We start from the raw sequence: 13,107 nt of genomic DNA on the forward strand, positions 1-13,107 counted from the left end.
GCAGATAATAATCTGTCCTTGTCTGAAAGGTTGAGGTTATATCTTGGCTGTGATACTATGGGGAGACCTGAACAGCTCATCCTCTGAAGGATGAACCATGGGATTTTTTACACCCACCTGTGAGGAAGGTGGGACCTCGGGTTAATGTGTGTAGCGCTCCCTTGAGGCCGCACTGGAAGTGTCAGACTGTGTTCAAACCTCTGGAATGCACAAGATTGTGAATCAGAGGTGCAAGTGTTTACTCACTGAACCACGCCTAATCACGTGGCCACAAATCTGAAGTTAAATGTCTTAACTGCTGCTCACTGGCTGCTCTCCATAGACAGAGGAGCAGAATTAGGCCACTCGGCCCATCGAGTCTGCTCCGCCATTCAATCATGGTGGATATGTTTCTCATCCCCATTCTCCTGCCTTCTCCCCACAACCCCTGATCCCCGATTAACCACGGAGGCACATGTGCCAACGCTGGGCCCTCATAGTACAATGTGGGGTCAGGGTCATCACCGTACCTTGTGATGGATCGCTGTTCAGTCCTTCCACGAAGGAAACCCTCTTGTTTCCAGCACGCTGGCTTCAGGAAAGGTTCAATACCCCGTCATTGGAGTGCATGGAACTGCCGAGGTGAGAGTGGGACCAGAGTTCTCGGTGAGGCCTCTCAAGGCAGATTAACCTGGAGGCTGCATTGGACAAAACAAACCGGTGTGCTTGCTGAGTGAATGGATCTCTCGAATGCGGTTTGTTCAGAAGTCCAGCCACCGTCACCTTTCTTCCCAGGTAAAGAGCATGGCATCTCCAAGCAATAAATCAATACTGAGGAGCAAGAACAATAAGATTGAGGAAAACGGGACTCAATGTAAATGTGATAGTTTTTACACTAAATCATGTGCGAATGTGATATTGGCCCTCCCCATGGGATTAGGTGAGCATCTCATCCTTCCTGCTGAATAAACAGGATCAGCATATGGTTTCCAGATTAAATAGGGTTTGACATCTTAATGGACCTGAATGACCTGGTTCTAAAAATACTCTGCCGCTCACGTAGCCAACAGCAGTCTCACTGATGACACACACTCTGAAATAAGCTGATTGAAGAGCTCAGAGTCATTTACTGGGACGCCGGCTACTACGTCACAGAGCCTCGGTTCTCGTTGAAGCATCACCGCCTTGTTAGAACATAAGAACTAGGAGCAGGAGTAGGCTATCTGGCCCCTCGAGCCTGCTCCACCATTCAATGAGATCATGGCTGATCTTTTGTGGACTCAGCTCCACTTTCCGGCCCGAACACCATAACCCTTTATTCCTCAAAAAACTATCTATCTTTATCTTAAAAACATTTAATGAAGGAGCCTCAACTGCTTCACTGGGCAAGGAATTCCATAGATTCACAACCCTTTGGGTGAAGAAGTTCCTCCTGAGCTCAGTCCTAAATCTACTTCCCCTTATTTTGAGGCTATGCCCCCTAGTTCTGCTTTCACCCGCCAGTGGAAACAACCTGCCCGCCTCTATCCTATCTATTCCCTTCCTAATTTTATATGTTTCTATCAGATCCCCCCTCATCCTTCTAAATTCCAACGAGTACAGTCCCAGTCTACTCAACCTCTCCTCGTAATCCAACCCCTTCAGCTCTGGGATTAACCTCGTGAATCTCCTCTGCACACCCTCCAGTGCCAGTACGTCCTTTCTCAATTAAGGAGACCAAAACTGAACACAATACTCCAGGTGTGGCCTCACTAACACCTTATACAATTGCAGCATAGCCTCCCTAGTCTTAAACTCCATCCCTCTAGGAATAAAGGACAAAATTCCATTTGCCATCTTAATCACCTGTTGCACCTGTAAACCAACTTTTTGTGACTCATGCACTAGCACACCCAGGTCTCTCTGCACAGCAGCATGTTTTACTATTTTATCATTTAAATAATAATCCCTTTTGCTGTTATTCCTACCAAAATGGATAACCTCACATTTCTATGTTCTATGTTCTATGTTCTATGTTGTCAACATTGTATTCCATCTGCCAGACTCTAGCCCATTCACTTAGCCTATCCAAATCCCTCTGCAGACTTCCAGTATCCTCTACACTTTTTGCTTTACCACTTATCTTAGTGTCGTCTGCAAACTTGGACACATTGCCCTTGGTCCCCAACTCCAAATCATCTGTGTAAATTGTGAACAATTGTGGGCCCAACACTGATCCTCAAGGGACACCACTAGCTACTGATTGCCAACCAGAGAAACACCCATTAATCACCACTCTTTGCTTTCTATTAATGAACCAATCCTCTATCCATGCTACTACTTTACCCTTAATGCCATGCATCTTTATCTTATGCAACAACCTTTTGTGTGGCACCTTGTCAAAGGCTTTCTGGAAATCCAGATATACCACTTCCATTGGCTCCCCATTATTTACCGCACTGTTAATGTCCTCAAAAAATTCCACTAAATTAGTTAGGCACGACCTGCCCTTTATGAACCCATGCTGCGTCTGCCCAATGGGACAATTTCCATCCAGATGCCTCGCTATTTCTTCCTTGATGATAGATTCCAGCATCTTCCCTACTACCGAAGTTAAGCTCACTGGCCTCTAATACCATTTTCTGCCTACCTCCTTTTTTTAAACAGTGGTGTCACGTTTGCTAACTTCCAATCCGCCGGGACCACCCCAGAGTCTAGTGAATTTTGGTAAATTATCACGAGTGCATTTGCAATTTCCCTAGCCATCTCTTTTAGCACTCTCGGATGCATTCCATCAGGGCCAGGAGACTTGTCTACCTTTAGCCCCATTAGCTTGCCCATCACTACCTCCTTCGTGATAACAATCCTCTCAAGGTACTCACCTGTCATAGCCTCATTTCCATCAGTCACTGGCATGTTATTTGTGTCTTCCACTGTGAAGACCGGCCCAAAAAACCTGTTCAGTTCCTCAGCCATTTCCTCGTCTCCCATTATTAAATCTCCCTTCTCATCCTCTAAAGGACTAATATTTACCTCAGCCACTCTTTTTTGTTTTATATATTGGTAGAAGCTTTTACTATCTGTTTTTATATTCTGAGCAAGTTACTCTCATAATCTATCTTACTCTTCTTTATAGCTTTTTTAGTAGCTTTCTGTTGCCCCCTAAAGATTTCCCAGTCCTCTAGTCTCCCACTAATCTTTGCTACTTTGTATGTTTTTTCCTTCAATTTGATACTCTCCCTTATTTCCTAAGATATCCACGGTCGATTTTCCCTCTTTCTACCGTCCTTCCTTTTTGTTGGTATAAACCTTTGCTGGGCACTGTGAAAAATCACTTGGAAGGTTCTCTACTGTTCCTCAACTGTTTCACCATACAGTCTTTGCTCCCAGTCTACCTTAGCTAGCTCATTGTAATCTCCTTTGTTTAAGCACAAAACACTAGTGCTTGATTTTACCTTCTCACCCTCCATCTGTATTTTAAATTCCACCATATTGTGATCGCTCCTTCCGAGAGGATCCCTAGCTATGAGATCCTGAATCAATCCTGTCTCATTACACAGGACCAGATCTAGGACCACTTGTTCCTCCGTAGGTTCCATTACATACTGTTCTAGGAAACAATCGCGGATACATTCTATAAACTCCTCCTCAAGGCTGCCTTGATCGACCTGGTTAAACCAATCGACATGTAGATTAAAATCCCCCATGATAACTGCTGTACCATTTCTACCAGCATCAGTTATTTCTTTGTTTATTGCCTGCCCCACCATAATGTTACTATTTGGTAGCCTATAGACTAGACTTCTCCTATCAGTGACTTTTTCGCCTTACTATTCCTGATTTCCACCCAAATGGATTCAACCTTATCCTCCATAGCACCGATGTCATCCCTTACTATTGCCCGGATGTCATCCTTAAATAACAGAGCTACACCACCTCCCTTACCATCCACTCTGTCCTTCCGAATAGTCTGATACCCTCGGATATTTAACTCCCAGTCGTGACCATCCTTTAACCATGTTTCAGTAATGGCCACTAAATCATAGTCATTCACGACGATTTGCGCCATCAACTCATTTACCATTTTCCGAATACTACGAGCATTCAGGTAAAGTACGCCTCTGTTGGCTTTTTTTTAACCTATGTTCTGAATCTTAACACCTCGATCAGTAACCTCTCCTAAGTTATATTTCCTCTCAACTTTTCTCCTAATTTTCCTTGCCGTTGAACCCATATCTTCATGTAACAACCTGTCGCGTTGCTTACCATTAATGTTTTTACTTCCCGTTTTATTCCTTTTAGTATTCCTGGTCGTATTCACTGAGCTCCCCTCAGTCACTGTACCTTGTACTGTCGCCCTTTTTGATTTTTGACTGTAGCTTCTCTGCCTTACACTTTCCCCCCTTACTGCCTTTTGTTTCTGTCCCTGGTTTACTACCTTCCAGCTTCCTGCATCGGTTCCCATCGGTGGCCATTTCAATCCTCCTCTCTCTCGTCTTCTCCTGCAGCGGGCACTACTGCTTCCCAAGCTGCAGGCAAATGAACGAGACTGGGCCTGAAGCCTGGGCCACTGCCTCTCACAGTGCTTCAGATCCAGGTCCATGTCCACACGGAGATCCCTGACTTGCTGCATTCTTTCCCGTCTCTGCAGTTCTCAGTGACAGGGGTCCCAACTCAGAAACTAGACAACACCTTTCCTTCCTGGGGTGATCACAAAGCACCTCATCTCCACAAAACAAGTCTGGCTGAATTTGGAAGGATCTTGTCTTGAAATAGGTCAGAAGAACATTGATTTCAGCTCCAGCCAAAAGGGCAAGAAATGGCGGAAACGCTCAGGTGGGGCAGTCTGTGGCGGAAAAAGGTCAGGATTGAGGGAAGGTGGAACTGTAATAGACAGGGTTTGAGCCAATGAAGTGACAGTGTGGTTCGTGTACAGAGGGAGGATGGACAGAGGCAAGTTCTGTGATTGGGGGGGGTTGCGCAGGAGAGGTCAAAGTCATCAATCTGAAATGGTGGGGTGAATTCTCTGGTCCCTCTGAGGAGCAGAGGGTCGGGGGCGTCTTGTGTTGAAACCTTTGAGGGAATATGCAGATGAGCAAGTCACTCGGATGTCGAGGAGCATGTTTGAGAAAGTGACACACCGACCGCCAACTTTTTTCCCCCCTATTTGTTTCTGGAGTGTGGGTCTCGCTGGTTAGACCAGTATTTACAGCCCATCCCTAATTGCTCTTGAACCCGCTGCAGTCACTGAGGTGTAGGTACACCCACTGTGCTGTTAGGGAGGGAGTTCCAGGATGTTGCCCCAGCGACAGTGAAGGAACGGACGATATATTTCCCAGTCAGGATGGTGAGTGACTTGGAGGGGAACCTCCAGGTGGTGGGGTTCCCAGGTATCTGCTGCTCTTGTCCTTCTCGATGACAGTGGTCGCATTTGGAAGTTGCTGCCTTAGGGCCTTGTGGACCTTCTCACAGGCTGTCCGGTAGGAAGAATAAATGCTGCCCTATCCAGTGTTGTCCACGTCCCATGGATGAACACACTTTTTTTTAAAATGATCAAATGAAATGAAACACCAAGCCACAGATGAGGTCAGTCAGAAATTTGGGCAGGTAGGTAGGTTTTCAGAAGGATAAAGATTGAGAGAGCAGAGGTTGAAGGACAAATTCTGGAGGTTGCAGCCCTCTCACCTGAAGATGCTAACTCCAAGGGAAGAGGGATGAAAATTCCTGATGCTGGAGGGGCCAGAATTGGAAGAGCAGTGGACCTGTGAAAATGAAAGTTTACAGGGATAGGGAAAGGGGTGGGGGTGGGGGGGGGGGGGGGGAGCTTTTGTCGGGACATGAAAAGCAGGATGGGAATTCTTCAATATGGAGGCGCTGTGGGAACAGGACCCTACGCCGGGCTGAAGATCGGATGGGGGTCACAAAAGACGGGTTGACGCTCTGTATCTGAGAAGGGATCCCTGGCGAATGGACAAAGGGAGGCAAATTCAATGGAAATACAAGAGGGTGCTTCGCCATGAGATGCTTCATCACACACGCTCCAGGAGCAGTTCAAACAGCTGCACCCAGGAACCAGCACAGCTGACATGTTGTGACTGGCCTTCTCCCGAGGGAGAGAGGACTGCTGAGAGGGGGGTGCAGGGCTGTAGGACTGGTGGAGCGGCAGTATCATAGATCATAGAATTTACAGTGCAGAAGGAGGCCATTCGGCCCATCGAGTCTGCACCGGCTCTTGGAAAGAGCACCCTACCCAATGTCAAACACCTCCACCCTATCCCCATGACCCAGTAACCCCACCCAACACTCAGGGCAGTATGGATGATCTGCACCATGCTACAAACAGCTCTGTCGCAAACCACTGTTGCACGGGTTGGCAAAACTTCATTTTCTCCCCCAATTTCAGACGGAAAGAAATTGTGCGCTTGCCCAGGCATGTGGGCGGCCTCAATCATCAATCGCACCTTCATTCCATTTAACGAGAAGCCTTCTGACGTCTTCCCCCCCCCCCCCCCCCCCCCCCCCACACCGAATGCCTCATTATTTTCCACGCAATGTTCAATTAACTTGCCGAGTGAAACTTTGAGAGGATTATCTCAGAGTTCAAAACCCCGCTGAGCCCTGCAGGAGAAAGAAAGGGATTGCAAAGGGATTGCTGAACTCTGGTTATTCCTGGATAGCGAAGGGGATTTATGATCCCATCTTGCGATCGACTAACTGCAAGGCCTCGCTCACACTCGGGGCACAGCAATGGCGCTCGGAGGTGTAGCGACTGAGGCTGTGGAGCCGACGAGGGCAGCACCGTGTCGGGCACCAGCGATATGGCAGTAAGAGAATTTAACATCAGCTGCCGTCGGTCCAGGAAAACCCAAGTCCCAGCAGAACAACGATCGAAGGGCCAAGTTCAAAATGACCAGCGGTTGGGGGCGGGGAAATACAGAACAGCAAGCTGCCAGCATCATTTGCTGAGGACCAGCGTCAAAGCTGGAACAATAAAGTTACACAGTGGAGAATGACTGAAGTCAGGAGGAATGCTCCCACGCCTGATCGCAGGAGGAATGACCTCCAGGATGCAGATCAAGTGGCACTTGGCATCAGTTCCTGGCTTTGGAGCTTGCCAATCGACAAGGCTAATTCTCCAGTGCGAGAGTTCAGTGTGTTCCATCCTTCTGATAAAATGCCGAAGTATTTCCCTGGCCGGTTGAAGAATAAATCCCACAACATTGTCTGAAGCGGGGGGGGGGGGGGGGGGGGGGGGGGGGGGAGAAGAGAGATGATGCCACTTTTGTGCAACCCTGATTGGGATTTCTGAGTGGATTTGTCCTGATGTTATTCAATGTGAAGCCTTGTGGTGGATCACAATGGGGCATTTTGTAAACCCATGTCTTCATTCAGCTTTGACATTGAACTGATGCCAAACACCACACAACCTGATTCCTTCGAACCACACCCTTGGCATCCTGTGAGCAAAGAGTCTCTGAAATTCTTCTGGGAGAGAGAGAGAGAGAGGGAGGGAGGGGGGTTAAGAAAGATCTGCTGCTTATTGAAGCTGCGTTCTCACTCCACCACTGACATCGCACAAGTCAGGGCAGTTTGAAGGGGAGAACAGTCAAAGGGCTAAGTTGAAGAGTGCTCTTAGTCCCTGTCAATTTTCACTCTCGCTCCACCCTTCCAGCTCCAACTTCTGTCGTCAACATTTGCTGGGGTAAAATCAGTCCTGGGCAGGGCAGCACCCAAGGTGCCCGTACCTCGAATAGATCTTGAATCAAGAGTGTGGGGCAGGTTTCTCTGTTTCTGGGACTAAGCGTTAACGCTGGCGCAGGATTTGTGGGCTTCCACGACAGCAAAACTGGTGCCGTACCTGCACCGTTTCCGCTACCGTCGAGGGGCTGGCACCGGTGTCACCTGGAACACAATCGATTCCAGTGAGAAACGGTGCGGGATTCGCCGGGTCCGTGATTGGCACTCGGGAGGCTGACAAGCTGCAGCTGCACATACACACGACACTCCCCACACACACTCATCCCAGCCAACAAGATGGCACTGGCTGTGCTGGGGCGTGCCCATCCCGCTGATGGGTCAGCTGGGGCCAGAGAGTACCCGGGGGGGTGCCCTGAGGGGGGACACCTATACGACCCATGGCCCTAGGGTTACAGTGGGCAGTCAGCAGCGCGCGCAGCTGCATGACTGCCTTGCCAGCTGCAGCAATGGTGCTCCATGCCAGTCCGCCCCAACCATCAAGAATCAGCTGCTTTTTCCTCAGCTGTAACCTCAGCCATCATCGGTCGTATTCAGAAGGCTTCAGATTGTTGCTCGCATGTTGTAGGTTCACCCCCCCCCCCCCCGCCTTCCCCCTCCCAACGGCGCCAGTGCTGAGGGATTGCTGCAGTTGGGAGGTGCCGTCATTTAGACAAACCGATGCCCCAACCACCCCCTCCGATGAATGCAACAGATTCCACGGAACTATTCCCAAAGGGAATCCAGACCTCCGAATCCCATAACCAACCAGCTGGAGCTGTAGCAGCAGCATCCCACCTTCAGGTTGGACGCTTCGCACCCCTCGGAACCCGTCAGGTTCAGCAGCTTGAGACTGCGACCTTTCTCATCCATCCTGAACCCATAAAAATATCCCGCACGCGTATCTCCTCAATGCAACCTCCCCCTCAACAGGCCATCTGTCTTTTGTTCTCCAAATTGCTACATTTCCCAATCCCTCGCAGGTCTAAGATATTCTCCCTCCCTCCAGTTCCGACGAACAGCCAAAGGACTCGAAATGCCCAACTCCACGTTCTCTCCTTCCCACTGCCGCCGGACCTGCCGAGCTTCGCCACCATCCTCGGTTCTTGTGACCAGGAAGAGGTTGTCTGGTTATCGCCACATGGCTGGTGTGCAGGAGCTTGCCGCGTCCTAATTGTCTGCCACATTTTTCACATTGCAACAGCGACTATCCCACAGAAGTGCTGATTCGATGTGAAAGATTTGGGATATCGCAGGGTGTGTAAAGTGGGATGGAAATACAAGTCTATCTTTCAAAGCGCTGTGATGTAGGAAATCTTTACATATATTATATGTGTTACAATAATACTTTTAAAAATTGTCGTTTGACACACTGGCAGGCAGTGCATCTGCAAAAGATGCAATTACGGTGTTGTAAAAGTGGGCTTATCATTGATTATAACCGCTTAACTGTTACCAATCTAGGGCTAATTGACTATTGTTGATATAAAGGTTGCCTGTGGCTCAGATAACTGAGGGGGTTTGTTTAGCCTACGTAAAATGGGCGTAAAACATTTTGTGCGAGAGATTGTGAAATTAATGCGAAGCCTAGTCTGTCACAGGCAGTTTAGCTTTCAGCTTTTAGACACAGCCAGTGTCTCTCTCCTTTACTGACAGCAAGTACCTCTGTGTTTGCTAACTTTATTTACAAGTGGCTTTTGGCCTGTAAGCTTTGCTTCACTGGAGATAGAGAAGGTATCAGAGAGAGGTGTTTCTTTTGTTTAGAATTGTTAATTGTCAGCTATTTTCTGTGATGTTAATGTAGTTGTCCTTTGTCAAGAATAAAGTTTGTCTGAATGCAAGAGATCCCCATTTGCCAGTGGAGTTACTCCTGGGGGTGAAGTGTCATTTCCTCACCGTTGTGGCCGCTGCAAAATAGAGCAGCACGATGCAAGCTAACCCGTGTGTCAGCAGCTCTCAGCAACACACTGGTCGAGCCAAGACAGCAGGGGGCCAATGGCACTGGAATCGTCCTGCACAAAACAAGTCCATTCAGTCCACCGGGTCTGTATCCATCCTTTGGAAGAGCAATCTCGCTGGCCCCACTCTCCCAGCTCCTCGAATCTAACTCTGCAAATTTTCCCAATTCAAGTATTTACCCAATTTCCTCTTCAAAGCTGTTATTGAACTTGGAGACGCCGCGATAACGGGCAGTGCGTTCCAAATCCAGATCGTCAAGTGCCAATCCCACCTTCAATCTGTGCCCTCTTCTGACTCCCCTCTCCCCCCCCCCCCCCGAAAGGGGGGAATTTAGCGTGGCCAATGCACCTACACAGCACATCTTTTTTTTGGGGGGGGGGGGATGACGCACGCAGACACGGGGAGGATGCGCAAGCTCTACACGGATCGAACCCGGGTCCTCGGCGCCATGAGGCAGCAGCGCTGACCAGTGCGCCACCTTCAAAACTTTCAACGCCTCTATCAAATCTCCTCTTGCCCTTCCCTCCACCCCCGTCCCTCATCCACGGAGCCATTTCGGCCGTTGGACAGCGGAGCACCATGTCCAAAGCCTTCACTTCATTAGTCGTGTCCAGATGTCACACAGGGGCAGATGGAGTGACAGGTTTCGGAGAACAAGGAGAAAACTGTTCCATCATCAAGTTTACAGCCACTATTCACATTTAATCATCAAACAAAATTGGAATGAATAGATCAACAGTTATGGTTCAACAATGGTCCTGTCAAATGCAGCACCGATAACGTGGGATTTGAAATCGGTTCATAAACCTACGTCAGAAAAATTCAATTGCTGTCTTTTCTGTAGTTCTACATGCTGATTTGGAAGTACAAGGCGACAAAACTGAAATACAAGATTGCTCAATAACAAACACAAAGCGACTACGACAGCATCAAAACAATTGCTGAACCATCTTTGCTGCTGAATTGGCAGCAAATGGCTTTATTGAGAACACACATTAACCAATAGACTTAACACTGCCAAGTGGCTTCCCGAAACTGCCACCTACCTGTCGATCGCTTCCCATCCAATGTGAGGCACAGCTAGATTAGCCCAAATCCACCCCCCCCCCCCCACCCGTCACCCAGATGGCAGACCGTGGAAGATGAAGACCGACCCCACTTTCAAACTTGCCCTCCGTAAATTCGAATGTCCTTCAGAGGGGCACACCGCTGACCACGCTGCGCTCAGCTTGGGGTCTCCAACGAGAAGACTGGGGAGCAAATGAGTCGTGTGTCAACAGGGTGAGCTGCCTCCCTTCGCGCGGAGTCCTCTTCGAGGCTCCATTTCCAACCCAGTGCCATTCTCAAGGATTGAAGTCGCTTCTCAAATGCGGTGTTAAGTGTTTGCAGAGTGAATTCAACCCACAGGGCGTGCTCACTTCCTGTCTCATTCCCCCGCCCCACAATTCCATGTTGCATTATCAATGTGGGGCCCAATGAGTGGCCAGAAGAGTGACAACAAGAATATGCATTGGGTTAGCCCTGCTGCCTCGCGGCGCCGAGGTCCCAGGTTCGATCCCGGCCCTGAGTCACTGTCCGCGTGGAGTTTGCACGTTCTCCCCGTGTCTGCGTGGGTTTCGCTCCCACAACCCAAAGATGTGCAGGGTAGGTGGATTGGCCACGCTAAATTGCCCCTGAATCGGAAAAAATGAATTGGGTACTCTAAATTTATTAAAAATAAATAAAATTTTTAAAAATACGCATTGTTGGAGAAAACGGTAAACCCAGATGGGTTGCTGCTCGCTGGCGAGAGTCCGGATTAAAGATCAGCTCTGCCCCCCCCCCCCCCCCCCCCCCAGCAAGGATGTAAATTAACTTAAGGACCGAGGAACTCGCATTGATACGGGCATGATAGTGCGAGGGGAAGGCGGCACTCAATCCCGAATTCGGGATTTAACGGGACTGGACGCAGGTTTGGACAGTGCCTGGGTGGAATGTTCCCTTGTGGTCTGCTGGGTGCATCGACTCTTCCACGCAGGAACTCCGCGCGGCAGAGAACACAATCCACCTTGGTCCCAATCAGCTCGTTCCTCTGCCACATCACAAAAAACATTCAATCGTCACCCACCCGTTTGAAAAGGTGGCAGTTTCAGGAGGCGGAGGACAACTTCACCAGATGGTCCGATGTATATATATATATATATATATATACACACACATTTAAAATTCAGACATAACACCAATACACAGTGGTTTCTGGGCAAATGACAGACAGCCCTGGCGCCCAGCTGGCGCCCAGCGTTACAATGACTGCGTGGCATCTTCGAAGTGCCAAACGCTGCCAAGGTTTGATAGCAAGTGTAGTAGTTGCAGCCTCGGCTTCCAGTTCTGCCCCATCGGACCACTTCGTGCAAACAAGGCCTCAAAACGGATTGGGCCCAGATTGCTAAATGTCCCGTGCTTCCCACCCATGCCAGTTCTCCGTCCCCGTAGCAGCATTGACAGTATTCAGATCCGGAAACAGCAGGGCTTCAATGAGATTATTAATACTGAGGATTCCTGTGGGCGGATTCTCAAGACACGCCAGTCCAAGGGTTTGTGCTTCAGCTGAAGTAACGTCTGACCAGGGGTCACCTCAACCCGGTCAGCGGGTCGGAACGCCATCTCTCACTCGAAACAACGGCAGTACAGCTTATGAAAGCAACCTGCCGTTCACACAAGAGAGAGAAGTGGACCAGCCGACCCCTCCAGCCTGCTCCAACATTCAATAAGATCATGGCTCATCGGTTTGTGTTTACAGTTCCACATTCCCCGTCTACCCCCCCGATAACCTTTGATTCCCCCGCCCCCCACCCCTTGCCCAACAAGAATCCATCACCACCTTAACGATACTCAGTGGCCCCCACTTTCAGCACCTTCTGAGAAAGAGTTCCAAAGTCCACAACCCTCGGAGAAAACTTAACCTCGTCTCTCTCCGATAGGGCTGCTCCTAATTTGAATACAGTGCCCTCTCGTACTGGACTGGCCCACGAGATTAAACGCCCTTCCCACATCCACCTTGTCCGGGGGGGGGGGGGGGGGGTGATGAATGAGACAAGGCAAGGAGGTGAGAGGGGACAGCAGAACGCACAGGGAGAGCAGTGGCAGCAATTTGTGGCATTCGCCACGACGCGTTTTCAGGAGTCAGCCCCCTGGGGCCTGCCCAGCCACAGCGAAGTTCAAACAAAGGGACCTCACAGAGGTAGGCGGCAAATATTAAACACGGCTTGGCAAAGAGAAGCATTCCCCACCAAAACAAACACTGGAATGAGGCAGGACGGAGGAAGATAGATCCTGCATGGGAGGACCCAGTCCTCCATTGGAATGAATTCTCGAGGCTGGAAATTTCACTCGGGATGGAGTTCACACGCGCTCACGCACACACTCACACACGCACGCACACACACACACACGGGTAACATGCCCACCCCACCCCCG

The sequence above is a fragment of the Scyliorhinus torazame genome, chromosome 20 (assembly GCF_047496885.1).
Source record: "Scyliorhinus torazame isolate Kashiwa2021f chromosome 20, sScyTor2.1, whole genome shotgun sequence".
Lineage (NCBI taxonomy): Eukaryota > Metazoa > Chordata > Chondrichthyes > Carcharhiniformes > Scyliorhinidae > Scyliorhinus > Scyliorhinus torazame.